Source organism: Hesperophylax consimilis, chromosome 20 (assembly GCF_061612785.1).
Source record: "Hesperophylax consimilis isolate HC1 chromosome 20, BYU_Hcon_1.0, whole genome shotgun sequence".
Taxonomy (NCBI): Eukaryota; Metazoa; Arthropoda; class Insecta; order Trichoptera; family Limnephilidae; genus Hesperophylax; species Hesperophylax consimilis.
Window position 1 is genome coordinate 2,443,174 of NC_142855.1, and position 5,603 is coordinate 2,448,776.

The 5,603-nt window shown below is 37.0% G+C and overlaps 1 long non-coding RNA gene across 1 annotated transcript; it reads left to right on the forward strand.

Moving 5' to 3' along the window:
• The first annotated feature begins 211 nt into the window (after positions 1–211).
• LOC149413905 (uncharacterized) lies at positions 212–5,122 on the forward strand. The gene is made up of 3 exons (XR_016304059.1): positions 212–282; positions 3,021–3,108; positions 4,120–5,122. It is a non-coding gene; the product is annotated as an uncharacterized LOC149413905 (long non-coding RNA).
• The last annotated feature ends 481 nt before the right edge of the window (positions 5,123–5,603 follow it).

Here is a 5,603-nt window from a genome sequence, read left to right on the forward strand (position 1 = left end):
ACACAAACCGAAACCCTGCACAGAAAATTAAGTTCGTTAAAGTAAGGTAACGTTCTGCAAATCAGTTCATTGTGGAACTTTTCTGCGCAGGGTCTTACAGCATTTGGTTTATGTGGATTGCTTACCGACCCTTGGAATAACGTGCTCAGTTATCCAGGAGAGAATATTTAAAGTAGCGACGTAGAATTTTGATGCAAGAACCTACGTTGATATGATATCCTGGCAAGATACGCTTATCACGTATCCCCCGATGGAACAAAAGAAGAACCAGAGGAATGCCTAGTAATAATAATAATGATGACTTGTATAGCGCCGTTTTTGTGGATAACCTCAAGGGCGCTGTACAAATTTATAATACATTTTTACAGTGATCTATGTTATTACTTACTATTTATGGAGATAATATACAGTACCATACTTACCTGGTAGATCACTTGAGATTAACACTTAATTAAAATTATCTAATTGTTTATTAGCTAAATTTAGATACAGGATTTAGGACATAATTAGAAAATTGGATATAACTGGACTTTCTCTCAGGAATTGTATATTTAATTTAAACATTAGAAGTCAGTTCTATTTTCAATAAATTTGACAGGTTGCCCTGTTACACATCAATTGAACGTTGTTTGCCGGTTGTGACAGAAGCATCTTAGAAAGTGTGTGGCAAAAAGAACAGATAAGGCTTTATTACTTCCACCATAAACTTTTGTAAATCCGCCAAAAATTGAAACAAAACATTATTTCATACCGGGATAACTAATAACATTTATTTAACTAATGAATTCTGTAGTAACTCTTTTTCATATTTTATAAAAAAAATGTAAATGTTCGATTGATCAAAATCTTAAATCGCAGGAAGTTTAATACAACGCATTCAAATACGCGCGTGTTTTTATATCCCTTTATTTTATATATGTCACCTGTGACAGATTATAACATGCTTTAAAAAAAACAGCTGTTGGACGTGAAAACAACACGTGCTATTGTTTCTCTATCTGCACAGACAGACTGTGCCACAGCAACGTATGGCGCGGTACAGCTAGTTGTAAATAAATTGTTACTTAGGAATATAGTTAAAAAAATATACCTGTTAACTAATTTTCAACCGTTTGGGGGAACCTTAACATTAATTAATTTAAATTTTTATTCAAATTAAATACCTGTGACAAATTTTCATCACGTATTGAAATAAGACATTTTTTGGCAATACTGTAGTGGCGTGCACTACTTATCACCTAAGTTGACGGTATTTCACCTAAGTTTGGTACCATTTAACTAACTGTCCCCCAAATTCCTGAGGGCCAAACATTTGAGGACACAACAAACGGTTAATATCAAAACTGACCTGAAGTCTGATGGCTTCAAAACCCTTCGCTTGAAGAGTGTCAGAGAGTGTCTCCTTGTGCGGACGTTATAGATGTTTATCCGAAAAGTGCAATTAATAAAAATAATATTAGATAACGGAGAAATGGGGCGATCGAAACATAATATTTTGAAACATCTTTTTATTTTATACTCCAGTACCTACCGTCGTAGACTAGCCATCTGTTTTTAACACACATCTATGGCCTAGCTGTCAAGGCATGAACAGGACGATAATACAGCCCGGTCTATTGGGTATTTAAATTTGCGGTTATAAAACAATGCGTTCACACGCGTTCCTGAAATTAAACCTCACTATAATACTTTTTTAGAATCGTCTGAATGTTTGTTTGATTTATTTATTATATTTTTTATAAACAAGTTCTTCAATAAAACTGTGAAAATGATTCTGATTTTTAGAGAAAGTTTAGGTGGCTAAGATCATCACTAAATATTAAACCCACAATCACAAAATAGGCGCCCCTCATAGCCCCTATCAATTGGCACCCAACGTCAAATCTCCTTTCAATTGACGCTCACCGTGGTTTCCTGACCACCCACTGAAGACAGAGAGGACGGACGGTTTTAAAATAATCATAAAATAGTTAAATTTTACTCAAATACAAATGTATTGATGGAATCGAGGAAATAGCATTTGAGACAGTAAAGTGTGGAAAGTCACATCAGGCATGTGGTGGCCGAAATCGTTGATGCAGTGCTGGAGGCGTTCTTGGAAGTTTGCGTAGACTCTCTCCAACATCGCTCTATATCATAGGGGTGAAAACGGAGATCCATATGCATAATTCGCCTTACCGAACGATCACTGAGGCGAAGTGCAGCAGCATGTTTCCGGGCAGATCGAGTCGGACTGCGAAGAAAGGCTTGTCGAACGCATTCAACATTTTCAGGAGTTCGAACTGTTCGCGGAGCTCCTCTAGGTTTTCTGTTGATCAGTTCACCACGCCTGCGAAGTGATTCAACCCAACGAAGGATGGTGTTTCGAGAGGGAACAGCTCTATTCCGATGAATGTTGAAGTGGCGACGAAACTCACGCTGTACGACGGCGACTGACTCATTATTTCGGACGAAACAATCATAGGCGAAAACGCGGTGATCCACCGTCCACGGCTCCATGACGACAACTTGTAAAACAATGCTAGGAACTAACGAGTCAAGCGGCACCCCCCCCACCCACCTCTCTTGTAGACGGAGGGGGAGAGAACTACCCATCCCAACGTTCGTCCTCTCTGCCGCATCCTGTATAAGTTATTTTTAATTTATTTGAAAATGTTTTACGAATATTAAACATTTTATTTCTGTGTGTTATATTAACAGTATGGGATGATCTGTTTTTATTATATATAAATTTAATAATATGCTTTTGAGTTATTTGTAAAGGCTTGATAAATGCATTTAGCGCACCACCCCATCCTATAATGCCGCAAATGATTGAAAATTGCGCATGAGAAAAATATGTAATTTTCTCTTTTTCAATTACAGATAGATTAATTTGTTTGTGATTTCCAATTTAGATTTGTTTCAATAATAACACCCGCATTTATAATGATTTCAACTTTAGCGAGGATAGAGATGTACTAACAAATAATTCACACAAGTCAGTTCTGTTTCAGGTCCATTTTGTGAGCTTCGACAAGTAACCATTACATAACAGTGCCATGGATCTTCCCAACCCAGAGAGTGTTTGCATCAAGACGGAGACAGGGTCCCAGAAAGAAGACGCAGGTAAAGTAGAAATGTTTGCAGTATGTCGAAAGTACTCCGACGGCTAGTAAGTTTATGGAACATATTATGTAAAACTGTAGATATCTAAATTCCTGTTTATTGTGGAATAGAACGTTACAAAGACTAATGCATATAAACGAAATGATCTCTACCTGTACACCCAAACATAAGTTGCTTTTGTATTTCCGTTAAATGTTTAGTATTGAAATAGTTTTGGATAATATTTACCATTTTTCCCATCATATACTATCATACCTACTATCCTCTTCCTTCCTTAAAAACAGCCTTACTTACATTGAAAGAAGATGATTTATTTTATAAGCAATAATTAATAGCCTGAAACACTCATCCACATTGAAAAATCTCCTGATAAAAGATACATGACGCCAACGGGACTATGGTTTGTTAACGGGAAGATGATTTTTTGCATTGTAAATTGTCGCAAGTCGACATTCGTATTCGTGTCGTGTGGCAAGAAGGTGTAATCGTCGTGTCCTCGTCGTATATTCACACGCTTTGTGCTCTGTTTGCAAATATCAAAATCAGATTATCTCGTTTTGGAGGAAATTTCACCCTGTGAACAGTGCAAGTTAGTCGACAGCCCTACTGCCGGGATTCATGGGAATTCATGGTAGGCTGTTTCTATCATTCCACATTTCCCGTGATTTTTCAAACCCAATTGAATGAGCTTTACACTATCGTATTTCTTGTGGATTTGATTGACAGTTCCCATACCCAAATAATTCCCCGCTAAAATTTGATGATTCTTAAAGGTTTTTAAGGCTAAAAAACTTCATTTACTTTACTGTCAATGTGCTCTCTTTCTATGTGATTTGTGAATCACAAAGAACTAATGAAAATGTGTTATTGGTGCAGGAAACAATAATTGAAAATCAAACGCTCCCGTTTTAAGGTGTCTCCGGTGAAAGCATCGATCCCAGAAGCGGGCATCTGGGGTCCTTCTTATTACTTCAAGTTACCTTATGTTAATTATCATATATTATATAACAGGTGGAATTAATGTGGAAACTGTTCCCATCAAGGCAGAACCAGGGCCCCGAGAACAAGATGGAGAGGGAATTACCTTTACAGAAATGGACATAGACCTGCTAGATGTTAAAAAACAATGCTTAGAGCAGTCTGAAAGAATTAACCCGATACCAGGTAAAATCAAGTATTCTTTGTTAATTCACAAGTTTAATTTTATAAATAATTTCGTCTGTTATGAATTGATTTAATAAACTTCCATAAAACTTTCTTCTGCAGACTTAACAACAAATCTGAAGACGCGTCTGGGAAATTCCTGCTCTTCTGAATCAAAGTTAGAACTTCACTTCCGCGACCACGCTGGAGTTAAAACTTTTAAATGTACTTACTGTAACTATTCGAGTACAGCAAATCTGAAGATGCACATGCTGACTCACGGTGGAGAAAAAGCTTTTGCTTGTGTCTACTGTACATATACATGTTCTCGAAAGGCATACTTGAAGAGTCACATGCTGACTCACAGTGGAGAAAAAGCTTTTTCTTGTGTTGTCTGTACATATTCATGTTATAGAAAGGAAGTTTTGAAGAGGCACATTCTGACTCACAGTGGAGAAAAAGCTTTTTCTTGTGTTGACTGTACATATTCATGTTATAGAAAGGATTTTTTGAAGACGCACATTCTAACTCACAGTGGAGAAAAGCCTTTTTCATGTTCCGACTGCAAAAAATCATTTTCTCAAAAGAGATATTTGACGAACCACATGCTGACTCATAGTGGAGTAAAACCGTTTTCATGTACCGACTGCAAAAAATTATTTTTACGAAAGGCTCATTTGACGACCCACATGCTGACTCATAATGGAGAAAAAGCTTTCGCTTGTGTTGACTGTACATATACATGTTATGGAAAGGCAGGCTTGAAGAGTCACATGCTGACTCACAGTGGAGAAAAAGCTTTTTCTTGTGTTGACTGTGCATATTCATGTTCTAGAAAATCAGACTTGAAGAAGCACATGGTGACTCACAGTGGAGAAAAAGCTTTTGCTTGTGTCGACTGTACATATACATGTTTTCGAAAGGTAGGCTTGGAGAGACACATTCTGACTCACAGTGGAGAAAAAGCTTTTTCTTGTGTTGACTGTAAATATTCATGTTATCGAAAAGATGCTTTGAAGACGCACATTCTAACTCACAGTGGAGAAAAGCCTTTTTCATGTTCCGACTGCAAAAAATCATTTTCTCTAAAGAGATATTTGACGAACCACATGCTGACTCATAGTGGAGTAAAACCGTTTTCATGTACCGACTGCAAAAAATTATTTCCACGCTACATGCTGACTCATAGTCAAGAGAAACCGTTTTTATGTCCCTACTGCTAAAAATTATTTGTTCGAAAGGACAATTTAACGAAGCACATTCTGACTCATATTTAAGAAAAACCTTTTTCTTGTTACGACTGTAAATATTCATGTTCTGGGAAGGGACAGTTGTATAGACACATGCTGAAC